The 15216-nt window shown below is 34.1% G+C and overlaps 1 pseudogene; it reads left to right on the plus strand.

Annotated features, from left to right (window-relative positions):
* The window catches only part of LOC108544471 (afadin- and alpha-actinin-binding protein-like), a 49104-nt pseudogene that overhangs the window by 21581 nt on the left and 12307 nt on the right, over window positions 1-15216 (plus strand).

Below are 15216 nucleotides of genomic sequence, written 5' to 3' on the forward strand. Positions count from 1 at the left end.
CCCGTCTCGGCCTCCCAAAGTGCTGGGATTACAGGCTTTGGGCCCCGCGCCCGGCCCTTTCAATACTACTTAACTCAGTCTTTGACAGACTTGCATTTAAATAACCTAATTATCTTGTCATTCTTGATTGTAATCCAATGAAAATTAACTTTTAGAATTAACTTTTTAGATCTTGGGACCTGCCATCCAAACTCTTCCTTGGAATTTGATGTGGTCTTCTTGGCCAATGTGCAAATGGACTAATGAGAACTTTGACAAAATAGTCTTAACATGGACAGTGCTTATTAGATGCCTGCATATTATTCAACATTAAATCAATAGTGAAAACCCTCTTTCATGCTCATGTGTTCTGTAAGAACTAGTGAAATATACTGAAATTAGACCAAAATTTTAATTAGGGGTAAAAATAGGAGAGCCAAATCTGATTTCTCAGAGAAAATAATGACAAAAGCACAATCTATTATAAGAAAAAGCTTTGAAATAGAACCCATGAAAGTAACTAAGGAAACAAGATGAAATAATAATCAGGGAGGGAAAACTCTGAGGCAATTAGACATTTTTCTTAGCTCTAGAAAATGTGCAAGGCCAGTTCTTCAATAAAAAAGTACAATAATTGATATTTGACAAGTCCTGTAGCACTCTTATGTGTAATAATTAAACATTTGTTGAAGATGAATATGTTCACTTATTTTTTATAACAACTTCTGCACTTATTCAATAAATCTCTTTCAAAATAATATAATTGGAAAGCAGATTTTTAAGTCTTTAAAATGCTAAACATTGCCAATAGGGTCCAAACTCTTTGATAAAATACATCTTGAATAAAATTGTGTTTTCTATTACATTAAAGTATCTGCTCACGTCATAGGTTGGAATAACTGCAAAACAGATTTTATTTGACAATAGTATATTTGTCAAAAGCTAGTTGGAATAGCTGGCATTTAGTATATGATCTGTGGAAATTAGCATTATGGTAGACAGGTTATGGCAGCATAACCTTTTAAAAGAAGGGCTGGCTGCCCAGCTCTGGAGTGGGGTCTGAAAACAGTTTCTGGTTGTCAGCTTTTTCAATGTTTGACTCAGTAGCAGAGAGCTGACTCTTCCTAGAGTTACCTTTACCTGTGACCCAGTAAAGCAGGAGAATTAAGGAGGAATTTGCAAATGTTTTCTATTAAAAAGCAAACAAGTCTTTTAAGCTACATGAGCAGTAGAGACTCTGCCACAAACTACTCGATTTTGCTGTTGTATCTCATAAACAGCCAAGGATAATACATAATGGATGAGAATGGCTATGTACCAATAAAACTGTATTTATGCACATTGAAATTTGAATTTCATATAATTTTCATGTCAGAAAATATTCATTTGTTTTTTTTTTTAACCATTTAAAAATGGAAAGAAATAATCTTAGTTCACAGGCAATATAAAAACATGTAGCAGGCTGACCATACTCTGGTAACCCCTGGTTAAAAGGCCTCATCTATTTCAGCCTGTTGTGCGACAGTGTTTTAGACAATCCTTGCTCTAGAGCTCCTCACCAAGTTCTCTGATTATTTGTTTGGCCTTTGATGCACTTTCACTTCTCCCTCTGCTCAATCTGTTTTCTTCCCTTCCACTTACTGGTGTTGATCCTTTACCAATATTTTGCATTAAAAACTCAGTCTCAGCAGCTGCTTCTCTAGGATCTAACATGAGACATATACAAATTCATATCATTTGGTATTTTCTCCTCTAAAGATGATATTAAGTTTCATTTTTCATTGCCATCATTGAATCAGAGAGAAATTAAAGAGGGTCAGAGTAAGTCTCCATCTACCCACAGAGAGATCAGTTATGTGTATATAGAAGTCTAGAGGAAAAGGAGAAATGATATGTTATAGAAGAGGAAGCCACTGGTAAGCCAATTGATTTTTTTAGTCTGATATTTACTTGCCTCAATATAGTCTGTTCATATTCGTTTTGAATTTATCTTGTAGGACTCTCAAATAGTTGACTCCATTTTCTACCAGACTGCCTTTTATTTTTTAACCTCTACCAATCACCTACTTCCAGTCGCCTTTTATTAGACTAAGCAATCTCAGTTACTGCTAGCTGTAGATAAAGTTTATTTTCCATATATAAAACCTCCTTGCCTTTTCATTATCCTCATTTATACAGTTAGGTCCCCATCCTGTCCCTGACATGTTTCTTCCATCTCAACTTTGCCATTACATTGAGGTACTTCTTGCTCTCTCCACATGTTTCCTGTCAAAACGTATATGCTGTAACCATGATTCCAAGTCAATTCTTGCTCTTGGTTATCAACCACTTGGAAAGTATTCAGCATGTTTTAATCATGTATTAAATGTGGGCATTGCTTTTATATTTTTCTGCTTCCTCATATTAGCATTTAATACTTTATTCCATAGGAAAGAATCCCCACTAATAGAATGTCTGGTTATTTGGCACCTACAAAGTAGGCAAATTCTGAGCATGGAAAGCTACCTGGTGACCCTCACAAACCACATGGAGACTTGCCAATAGAAAAGACTAGCCCTGGCAGCACACTCTACTGAGTCATAAATTATTTGACTCTAAAACCTGGATATGACAATGATTTTATCAGTAGCCATAAATCAGGCAAATATCTGAAACTGGGGAGAAATATGGGGTTCACTTTCAGCCCCCCAAAATCATTTCACTTTAACAAGGAAACACACATTTTAATTCATTATTACTTTGATACTTCTTTTCTTTATTCATTGATTCTGAAGAATAAATAGAAATAATTTCCAAATTGTTGTTTACCTTTTTCACCACTCTTCGTAATCAAATTTGCATTTGTCCTTTGCTTTGTGGACAAATGATTAAGCATGTTTTCCATTATTCTTCAGTGTGTCATTAGCCTACCAATCTCTTTTTTCCTTTTATTCCATTTGATAAATAAAATGAAAATATTTAATATATGTACTGATATATTTCTCTTTGCATTACATTTTTCCCTTTGTTTTGACAGAAATCGCCTTCCTCAGGTAAATAATGTCACATAGAGTAAGTCTGATCAACATTGTGGCAGGAATCCATTTTTCACAGTCAATTAGAGAAGCAGAAAATGAGGAGCACCACCACTTTCTCTTTTGTATCTATTGTTTCCAACTGGCCGGGCAAATTGATAGTGCATGTGAAGATCGCTGTGGAATCATGGCAAGCTTGTAACTGTGATATGCTCTATGAAATTCTGCCTACATACCTATACAACTCCAAGCAATGTTTACAAATTCACACCACTCCTCTAGTAGGAAATTTTGAGAGGAAAAATACTTTTTATGAAGAAAATTTAGGATTTTAACAATATTTCTTTGATCAAAGCGTAATACCAATTTAGTACCCAAATTATTGAAAACATGGTTAAGTTCAAAGAAGACAAACGAAATACCCAAAACCCCATAATAAAATGGAAGCTTTATGTGTGCACATATGTGTATACTCATGTGTATTTGTGCACTCATGTGTATTTGTGCACTCATGTGTACTTATATTTACATACATAAGCTATGAGAATCACTCGCGGTGCTCATTTCTCAAATTAACACATAGTCTACGCTGAGAAATTGAATCAACTAACTTATTTGTGTATTATATCTTGGAAACCCAATTAGATATTCTAAATACTGGGCAATTGGAAACAGAGTGAGCCGATATATTGGGTGGGTGACTTCTTTATAATAGTTTTGTTCACTGCAGATCTCTATTTATTTATTTATTTATATATTCACAATAACATGTCTACAACCTGTTTTTTTCCATCCATTATGTTGGTGCAAAAGTAATTGTGGGTTTTGCTATTAATTGTGATTACTTGCAATGGCAAGACCCACAATTACTTTTGCACCAACCTAATAGAAAGCATGTTCCATTGGGGCTAGGTCAGCAGTGTATTGGCTCACCAACTCTCTTCTTTAAAACTACTTAAAATTACTTAAAAAAGCAAGAAGAAACAAGCGCAATTAATTTTAATAATATATTTTAACCCTGAATATATGAAATGATATTATTTGAAAATATATTTTATTGTCACATAATAATTATACATATTTATATGGTATAAATGTAATGTTTCAATATGTACACACATGTAATCATTAAATCATGATAATTAGCACACACATCACCATAGATATTTATCATCTTTTTATTGTGATAATATTCAGAATTCTCTCTTCTCCTTATTTGAAATACACTATGCATTATTGTTATTGTCACCATACTGTGCAAAAGTACCAGAACTTATTACTTCTATCTCACTGTAACATTGTATCTATTGACCAATCTCCTCTCATCTCCCCTTACCCCATTCTCCTCAGCTCTAGTAACTACTGTCCTACTCTCAACTTCAATGAGATGAATAGTTTTGATTCTAAATATGAGTGAGGTATTTGTCTTTCTTTCTGTAGCTTATTTCACTTGACATAAAATCCTGCAGGTTCACCCAAATTGAGTCAAATGACATTTCATCTTTTTCATGACTGAATAGTAGTCCCCTATGTGTATACATACCCCATTTTCTTTTTTAAAAAAATAATTTCACCTTTTATTTTAGATTCGGGGGTATATGTGAAGGCCTGTCACATGAGGACACCATGTGTGGCTTAGGTTTGGTGTACAAATGACAGTGATACCCAGAGAGTGAGCACAACACCCAGTAGGCAGTCCTCTCAGGACTCACCCCATTTCTCTTTCCCTATTCCAGTATTCCCCGGTGTCCATTGCTTCCACCTTTATGTCCATATGTACTCAATGTTTCTCTCCCATGTATAAGTGAGAAATGCAGTATTTGGTTTTCTGTTCCTGGGTTAATAGACTCCTAGCCTGCAGCTGCATCTATGTTGGTGCGAAGGACATGATTTCATTCTTGTTTATGGAAAGGTAGTGTTCTTGTGTATATGTGTCGTATTTTCTTTTTCCAGTCAACCATTCAGGGGCACCTAGGTTGATTCAATGTCTTTACTATTGTGAGTAGTGCTAAAATGAACATATACATGTCATAATATGCCTTTTTAGTTGAACAATTTATTTTCCTTTCGGTTTATACCCAATAATGAAATTGCCGTGTCAAATAGTAGTTCTGCTTTAAGATTTCTGAGAAATCTCCAAACTGTTTTCCACAGTGGTTGAATTAATTTACAACCCCACCAACAGTGTGTAAGCATGCCATTTTTTTTCCACAGCCTCTCCAATATCTGTTATTATTGTTATTATTATTTTACTTTATAGCAATAGCCATTCTGACTGGTATGAGATGATATCTCATTGTGGTTTTGATTGACATTCCTCTGATGGTGAACTTTTTTTTTTTCATATGTGTGTTAGTCATTTGTATGTATTTTTTGAGAAGTGGCCATTCATGTCTTTTGCCCATTTTAAAATGTTTTGTTGTTGTTGTTTGTTTGGGTTTTGCTTGCCAATGTGTTTAAGTTCCTTATAGATTCTGGATATTAGACATTTGTCAGATATATAGTTTGTGAATATTTTCTACCATTCTATAGGTTGTCTGTTTACATTGTTGACCGTTTCTTGTTCTGTGCAAAACCTCTTTCGTTTAATTAAGTCTTACTTGCCAACTTTTATTTCTGTTGCAATTACTTCTGAGGACTTAGCAATAAATTCTTTGCCTAAGCTATCTAGAATGGTATTTCCTAGGTTTTCTTCTAGGATTTATGTAGTTTGAGGTCTTATATTTAAATATTTAATCTATCATGAGTTAATTTTATCTGCGGTAAAAATGGGGGGGGGGGTCTTCCGTTTCATTCTTCTGCATATGGATAGCCAGTTCTTCCAGCACTATTTATTGAATAAGCGGTCCTTTCCCTGTTGTAACTCTTTGCTTACTTTTTTCAAGAATCAGTTGGTGGTAGGTGTGCAGCTTTATTTCTGGGTTCTCTATTCTGTTCCACTGGTTTGTGTGTCTGTTTTCGTACTACTACCATACTGTTAGAGTTACCATAGCTTTATAACGTAGTTTGGAATTGGGTAATGTCATGCCTTTGAAATAGTTCTGAACCTATAAATTGCTTTAGGAGCTTTGGCAATTTTAATAATATTGCGTCTTCATTCCATGAGCATAAAATGTTTTCCCATTTATTTGTGTCATCTCTGATTTCTTTTAGCAGTGTTTTACAGTCCTCCTTGTAGAGATCTTTCACCTATTTGGCTAAATGTATTTCCTTGGTATTTTACTGTTTAAGCCTATTGTAAATAAGTTTTCATTCTCGATTTGGCTCTCAACTTCAACCTTGTTGGAGTATAGAAATTTTTGTACCTTCAATTTGTATCTTGAAACTTTACTGAAATTGTTTATGAGTTCTAAAAGCCTTTTAGTTGAGTCCCTAGTATTTTTAGGTACATAAGCATTACATCTGTAAAGAGAGATAGTTTTTCTTCTGTATCTATTTGAATGCCTTTTCTTTCTCTCTCTTGTCTGATTGCTATGGCTAAGACTTCTAATACTATGCTGAACAGAAGTGATGAGAATAAACATTCCTTGTTTTGTTCCTGTTCTAAATGGGAATGCTTCCAATGCCTATTGAGTATGATGTTGGCTGTGGATTTGTTCTAAATGACTCTTATTATTTTGAGGTATATTCCTTCAATACCTAGATTATTGACTTTTTATCATGAAGAGATGAAAGATGTCAAAGAGATAAGGGATGTTGGAGTTTATCAAAAACCATTTTGCTTCCATTGAGATGATCATAGGATTTTTGGGTTTAATTCTATTTATTGGGTGAATCACATTTATTGATTTGTATATGTTGAAGCAACCTTGCATCCCAGGGATAAAGTCTACTTGATCATGATAAATTAACTTTGAATATTCTGCTAGATTAAGTTTGCTAGTATTTTGTTGAGGGTTTTTGCATATATGTCAAGGATATTGGCCTGTAGTTTTTTTTTTTTTTTTTAATTATTGTTTTTGTATCTTTGCCAGGTTTTTTGGCATCAGGGTAATGCTGGCTTCATAGAATGACTTAGAAAGGAGTCCTTCCTTGATTCTTTTTTTTTTTTTAGGGGATGGCGGGGGAGCAGAATTGTATGCCTTGTAGAATTCAGTTGTACAATGATCTAGTCCAGGACTTTTTCTTGATTGGTAGGTTTTTTATTACTGATTAAATTACAGAATCTGTTGAGTGTTTCAATTTCTTCTTGATTCAATTTTGGGAGCTTGTGCGTTTCCAGGAATGTATCCATTTCCTCTAGATTTTCTAGTCTGTGTGCCTAGAGGTGTTCATTATAGTCACTGAGGATCTGTGTGATCAGTATTTCTGTGTGATCAGTTTTTCTGTGTGATCAGTATTTCTGTGAGATCAGTGGCAGTGTCAGCTTTGTCATTTCTGATTGTGCTTATTTAGATCTACTCTCTGTTTCTTTGTGCATCTAGCTGGCTGTCTATTGATCTTGTCTATCTAAAGAAACAACATTTGTTTAAATTGACCTTTTGTAAAGAGTTTTGGGGTCTCAATTTCATTCAATTGTGCTCTGATTTTAATTAATTCTTTTTTAAATATTAGCTTTGGGGTTATTTAGTTCTTGTTTTGCTAGTTCCTCTAGGTGTGATTTTAGATCATTAAATGAGATCTTTCTAACTTTTCAAAGCAAGTATTTAATGCTATAAGCTTTCTTTTAACGCTACTATTACTACTTCTCATAGATTTTGGTAGCTGTGTCTCTGTTTTCATTTATTTTAAATAATATTTTTAAATTTCTGCCTTAATTCTGTTGTTTACCTGAAAGTAACTCAGAAGCAAGTTGTATAATTTGCATGTGCTTGTATCAATTTTAGTGATCTTCTTGGAATTGGTTTCTGTTTTCTATTGGTTTGAGAGTATGATTGGTGTGATTTCCTTTTTTTTGTTGTTGTTGTTGTTGTTGTTTATGAAGCCTTGTTTTATGGCTAAGAATGTAGTTGAGCTTAGAGTATATACCCTGTGCACATGAGAAGAACGTATATTCTGTGGTAGATGGGTGGAGTATCCTGTAGATGTCTATTAGATTCCATTGGGCAAGTTTACAATTGAAGTCTAGAATTTCTTTTTAAGTTTTCTGCCTCAAAGATTTGTCTAATGCTGTCAGTGGGATGTTGAAGTCCCCTATTATTATTGTGTGGCTATGTACAGCTTTTTGTAAGTCTGTAAGTACTTGTTTAATGACTCTGGGTCCTTTGATATTGGGTGCATATATATTTAGTTTAGTGAAGACTTCTTGTTGAATTGACCTTTTTATCACCAGGTAAAATGTCTTTTTTCCCGCTTTTTACTGTTTCGTTTTGGTTCAAAGTTTGTTTTATTTGTTATAATAATAGTGGTTGCTGCTCTTTTTTGTTTTCCGTTTGCATGATGTATCTTTCTTCAATTCTTTACCTTGTCATTACATGTGAGATGCGTCTCTTGAACACAGCAGATAGATGGGCCTTTTTTTTATACACAACTTGCCACCATGAGTCTTTTAAATGGAGCACTTAGATCACCTACATTTGAGATTAATATTGATATGTGAGGTTTTGATCCCATTATAAAGTTGTCATTGGGTTGCATTGTAGTTTCTATTGTGTATTTGCTTTATAGGGTCTGGGAGCTATGTGCTTAAATGTGTTTCTGTGGTAGCAGGTTTAATTCTTGGATGTCTATGTTTAAAGCTCCCTGAAGGATCTGGTCTAGTGGTGACAAATTATCTGAGCTATTGCTAGTCTGGAAAATATTTTATTTTGTGAAACAAAATATTTTATTTTGTGAAAGCTTATGAAACTTTGTTTGGTGGTATCTGAAAGTCTAGATTTGAATTTCTTTTGTTTGAGAATGCCAAAAACAGGCTCCCCAATATCTTCTGGCTTGTAAGGTTTCTGCTGAGAAGTCCACTGTTAACCCTGATGTGGTTCCTGTCATACATGGTCTGACCTTTCTTACTAGTTGCCTTTAAGATGTTTTATTTAGTGTTGACTTTGAACAGTCTGGTGACTATATGCCTTGGTGATATTCGTTTTGGGTAGTATCTTACAGGTATTCTCTGAATTTTTTGTATTCGGATGTCCACTTCTCTAGCAAGATTAAGAAAATTTTCTTGAATTACTCCCTCAAATATGTGTTTCAGGTTGTTCATTTTTTTTTCTCCTTCTTTTGCAGGAATGCCAATAATTTATAGTGTGGTCACTTTACACGATATTGTAATTCTCAAAGACTTTGTTCATTTATAAAAATTCTTTTTTCTTTACTTTTGTCTAAGTGAGTTATTTCAAAAGCCTGGTCTTCAAGTTCTGCAGTTCTTTCTTCTGCTTGGTCCAGTCTATTGATAAAGATTTCAATTGTATTTTGAAATTACTTAAGTGAATTTTTCAATTACAGAAACTCTGATTGCCTACTTTTTAAGATCTTTATCTTTTCCCTCATTCCTTGGATTAATTTAGAAGTTTCTTTGTGGTGATTTTCAACCTTGTCTTGGATCTCATTGAGCTTCCTTGCAATTCATATTTTGAATTCTTTATCTCTCATTTCTGCATTTTCATTTTGTTTAAGAACCATTGCTGGAGAGCTAGTGTGATCCTTTGGTAGTGTCACAACATTCAGATTTTTCATAGTGCCAGAATTCTTGTGCTGGTTCCTTCTCATTTGTAGATGCTAGTACTTCTAACTTTCATACTTATTTTAGTGCAGATAGGATTTGTTTTTCTTTCCCTTTCCCCCTCCCAGGAGGATGTGACTGAAGAGAATACTGATTAAGGTGTATTGACCTTGCTTTTGCAGTCCTATGCATTTCTATTGGCAGGTTTTATATTGGGCCACAGGGTCCAAGCTACAGAGCAGTAGATGGTATTTATGGACAAGAGCTTGCTGTGGCCAAAATCAGTGGGCGTATACTTGATCCTTGTTTACTGGAAGAAGTTCTCTGTTGCCCCAGGGAATGGGCTAATCCATGGAGTGCTCTTCAGTCTGATCTTTACCTGATTAAGACTGTTAGTAAGTTTCCTCTACCACATTTTTTACTTATCTTTCAAAATAATATTGATTTTGTTCACCATAGTATGTTAGCAGTCTGCTTAATACTTCCTTTAACCTGGTGGTAGTTGTAATTATTGGTAGCATTTTTTTTTCAGTATCTAGCATATAACTGACATTCTTTCTTAGTTTTAAGAGCAGATAGCGATTCTAATGCTATTTTTATATAATTTATTATCTTTCTGTTTTAGTGCTTTGATTCCAGTAAAATTCAGAAATAGAAATATTAAACATTTGTACTTAATCTTCATCTTATCCAGTGTCCATTTGAATTTAGTTTTTGAACAAAAAGAGACAACATGAGTACGTTATAGAAAACAGATATTTTTTCTTGAAAATTAGTTACACAATGTAAAATCAGATGCTAGCAGAGAAAAAGAATCAATATGTGTCACGGATAGCAGCCTGAAGGATAAAGCAAAGCAACAGGTAAACAAGACTATAATTAACATTAAAATATTCTTTTCTTTTGATATTATAAATAGTTCTTGATTTCTTAACCAGGCTGAATTTATCGTTATTATACATTTTGTTTTACATTCTTTTAAATAATATTTTAAGAAGCATAGACTAATATTTTATTCTTAAAGACTTGCATCATGTGTGTATGTATATGTTTTAAAATACTCAAAGAGCTATATTTACTAGCTGATTTTGAAAGCAAATGCATGGAGCTCTACATTCAGTGCTTAGAAAATACAGTGGAAATTGTTGGATTCCATCTGTCCAACAGTGTAACCAAAAATTTTTAAGCAAATATCTAAAACGGTAGTGAATCACTCTATGTCGGTATTGCATATATTAAATTAAAATATTAGTTGATTCCTATTTTAGTGGTATTTATAAAGTGTCTACTAGGTATCTGGCATAGTTTTAACATCATCGTATGTAATCTGCCTAATAGGAATTTGAGTTAGGTATTATTTTGTAGGGGCAAAAATGTGTGATACCAATCCTTAGCCATCATAAGGGTAATTGCCCAACTCATATAACAAAAGACGAGCTAACAAAAGGAAAACAGCAAGTTTATTCAATCAAAATTTTACTTGATATGGGAGCCTTCAGAAATGAAGCCCGAAGATCTAGAGAAAACATTATGTATGCTTAGGATTTATGAAGAATGGAAAGCCATGTAGAAATGTGATTGGACTGATGTGTGAATCTGATGGTAGTAGACTGAGGATGGAAAACATAGCAGGACCTGTCTATTTCTATTCCTTTTTTATGGATCCGTAATAATTATATATATGTAGGTAGTACATGTGTTATTTTGATACATGCATAGAGTGTGCAATGATCAAATCAGAGTAATATTCATTACCTTTGACATTTATTATTTCTTTGTGTTGGGAACATTATAACACCTCTCTTCTAGCTATTTTGAAGTATACAATAATTATTTTTAACTGTAGTCACTTTATTGTGCTATTGAACACTACAACTTATTCCTTTTACCTAGCCATATTTTTGTACCCATTAACCAACTTGTCTTGATCCTTTCCTTCCTCACCACTTACCCTTACCTGTGTGAGCCTGTGGTAACCAGATTCTTGTTGGCCTCTCTGTGTAGCATTCCTTCCCTCTGGGTATGGGTAGGGTCCCTCTGGAATGGTTAACTTTCAGGAAAAGTAGGTCAGAAAGTTCCTTTATGACCAGCTCTTACAGAGAAAGGTGGGGAAAGATCAGAGTGACTTTCTTGCTTCTGAGGCCTTCACAATCTCCTTCAGCTCGAAGTCCTTTGGGGTAGTGCTTTCTGAGCTCTGCTAATTTCTGTCTTTACAAATGAAGAAATTAAAGGTTGTAAAGATCAAATGTCTTGTTCAATAACACAAATAGCCAGCTTTACTTCTGCACCAAAGCATAGGGTTCATTCTAATGTTCGTTTTCTTCTTAGTTTGCTTTCATATTTTAAATTTTTTTATTAAATGGTTGCAAAATAATTAAATATAAGATAGGAGCTACTTCCTTATTACCCTTATTTACAAACTGGCTAAAATTACAATATAGAAAAACATGTAAATGCAGCATGGTTAAAAGGGAGGAAAGCATATATCTAGCTTGCAACAGGGGACATATTAATAATAGTAATAACAGAAACAGCACATGTACATTGCTACTCTGAACTAAAAAATGATGAGGTTTATACATTTAGAAAAGAGAGCATTAAGGGTATGTAGCCTGCAGGGTGGATATTCTGACAGGCTGGGAAGCATAACCTCCATCCTGAAGCCAGAAATGGCATTTTAAGGTATGCATAAAGGGAACAGGAATTTATGCTGCACAAGGTGGACAGATATACAAATTTAATAAGCTATAGGAGGATTCATGAATATTCATGAAAAGATGAAAAGAAACATGTGTGCATGTGCAATTGAGTTTTATGCCCCTTCATGGATCCCATGTGCAAAAAATGGTGGTGTTAACATAACCTGAGAGGGGAGTATTCAGCCCTCTGACATCAAAAGGTGCAACAGAGAACATGAAAACCCTTACTGCATACTCGCTACAGACTGGCCAGAACCATTCCATGGTCAGTGGTCTACAGACTGGCCAGAACTACTCCATGGTCCATGGTCTCTTATCAGGCAAATAAAGGTGGAGTGGCATCAGGTAGTTTGTTGATATCAGTGCTGCAGTCTTTTGAAAGAGCTGATTTCCGTTAAGTCCTTAGGCAAGAAAGACTAATCCTGATTAGGTAGGGAAGGTTGCTGTATAATGAGGTTGTTCTGATTCCCCATTGCATCATGGCCGATGACTCAGTTTTCAAGGTTACTCCAGTTTTCAAGGTTACTCCAGGGACTCCGTTTGCCAAGAGATGGTCTCTTTAGTCAGCTAGGGGCTTAGAATTTTATTTTGAGTTTACACTACTTACATTTAAATAGGTTTTAAAGCACTTTCACAAAAGTCCTTGGAGAAAACTAACATTTTGATTTTAAAAGATATTTATATTTAATGCTGATTATTATGCATTAAATATAATGCATAAATAATAATGTCATTTGTCCCACCATTTCTTTTTTTGTGTCCAACCTGCCAACCTGTTCTCTCTTTCTCTCTCTCTCTCTCTATACACATATATAACATACACATATAACATATATATAACATATATAACATATAAAACATATGCACATAACTTATGTGGGGTCACCATTATTTAAAGTGTGAGTGACCTTTTTACTTATGAAACAGATTCACAGAGTAACATACCTTAAACATTGCCACTGACATTACTTTGTGGAGAATGTAGACATTTGGATAGGGGAAAAAAATTGGGACTAATGACAGAAGACAAAAAAAAGCAAGAGGTGGTGAAAGAGAAAAAAGGAAAAGAAAAAAAATAATTGGCCTTATAATAATACAATTGAAAATGACCAAAGTCTGAAACCTGGAGAGATGAAAAGTAATCAGATTTCAGTTTCATTTCAAAACATCACTTGCTGTTACAGAAGTGCTTACTTTTCTTCCCGATTGCAGTATGTTCTCCTACTTCCATCTTTAACCACTTTAATTTTACAAGTCAATGGCTAACATTGCTGTACATGGGTAATAGCTAGGTTGATGCCGAGTCTTTTATTTGTTTCAATTCCTGCTACAGAAACAATCGGGCAATTCCTGCTTGTCCAAGTTGCCAAAATGGTCTTTACCTGTTTCAAAAAATTAAAGTCATCCATGAAGACTGTGAATTTAAGTAATACAAACCTAAAATAATTCTAACATAAAGCTGTTGAAACTTTAAATTATTCTGAGCCTTGAGAGGAATGTAGCTATACTGCCATAGTCACCTGGCATGCAGCAGCCACTTTTGCTTTTTTCTTTTTTTCTTTGTAAATGATTAGGAGGACCAAGTGGTGGCAGAGACAAGGCCGTCTCAGATCACTGCCTTTCCTCACAGAGTAATCAAGTAACATTTCTTGGGATGTAGCAATTTGTAAACAATCAAATCGCTGTGGCATATACACTGGTTTTAATCAGGAATCCTGCTGGAACTTCTGTCTTTGCCTATATAAGTGAAACCTTAACTTCTCCACTTTGAAATGCTGACCCTATTCGTTTGGAGTTGGTGTTTCTGGGCAGCTATCCTCAAGCTTTGTGCTTGAATAAACTCCATATTTCATTATGTTCTTTAAATCTCATTATTTAAGGTTGACATGACCATTTCTGTTCGGGTAACTAGAGGCAGAAAGTACTACTGACAACCTGTCAGTGACGTTTTCATTTAGTGGCTAATTAGTCCCTAGCATAGAAGTTCTCCTGTTTCTCTGCAGGATAACAAAGCAATAGTTTTAAATCTCTGATTGCTTCTTTGTACTTTCACATGTTACCTGACCTGTATTTTCGGCAGAAAAATTTCATCAGTTTGTATAATAATGGCTCCAATCTTTAACAGAAAGGTATAGAAACACTTAATGGCATTTGGACATTAATCTGTTTTAAACTGTGGAGAAATTCCTTTGGAATTGAAAAATTAGAGCCATGTTAATACCTTTCTCTTGTGCTGTGAACAATAAATGCCAAGAGGCTTTCTTCCCCCTTAGTGATTAACTGCTTTTGGAAAGTGCTACCATTTACCACATGTAAATTTCGTGCTTTGTATATCAAATGTGACTAAGAACACTAGGTTGTTGGCTCTTGTGAATAGAATTAGAAAATACTAATTATAAGACTAACATACCACAATCATGCTTAATTTGTGTAACTCCTTTAATGCAAGATGAATGAACCCTGGGAGGCAAGTTGAGACGGAAACAATAGAATTTTTACCTTTTGTCTATTTATTTGCTCATATGATAGAATTGTAAGGCAGGAAATCAGAATTCTTTGACTATATAACCTTTAAAAAGTTATTTGTTATAGTCATAAAAAACTATTAGATATAATTTAGGCTTTCTCGATGCTTCCATTTAAAATAAGCCTTTAATTTACTACCATATTTTCAAAAGTATGTGGATAGAGAGTCAGTGTGGATGACTAGGACTATAACCTCTACCATAGCTTAAATATGATTTTATCTCAGGTCCCTTTTTTATCATAATACTAAATACGTATATTATGTTATAATTAATAGTAAACATAATGTGAATGAAATATTTCTGAATAGTTTAGAGATTTTTTAATTTAATTTGGTAATGATATTAGAAAAGAAATAAATGAGATAATGAAAGATAAATGTTCTATATTATAGTTTCAT

Source organism: Rhinopithecus bieti, unplaced genomic scaffold (genome assembly GCF_001698545.2).
Source record: "Rhinopithecus bieti isolate Rb0 unplaced genomic scaffold, ASM169854v2 scaffold_1422, whole genome shotgun sequence".
Taxonomy (NCBI): Eukaryota; Metazoa; Chordata; class Mammalia; order Primates; family Cercopithecidae; genus Rhinopithecus; species Rhinopithecus bieti.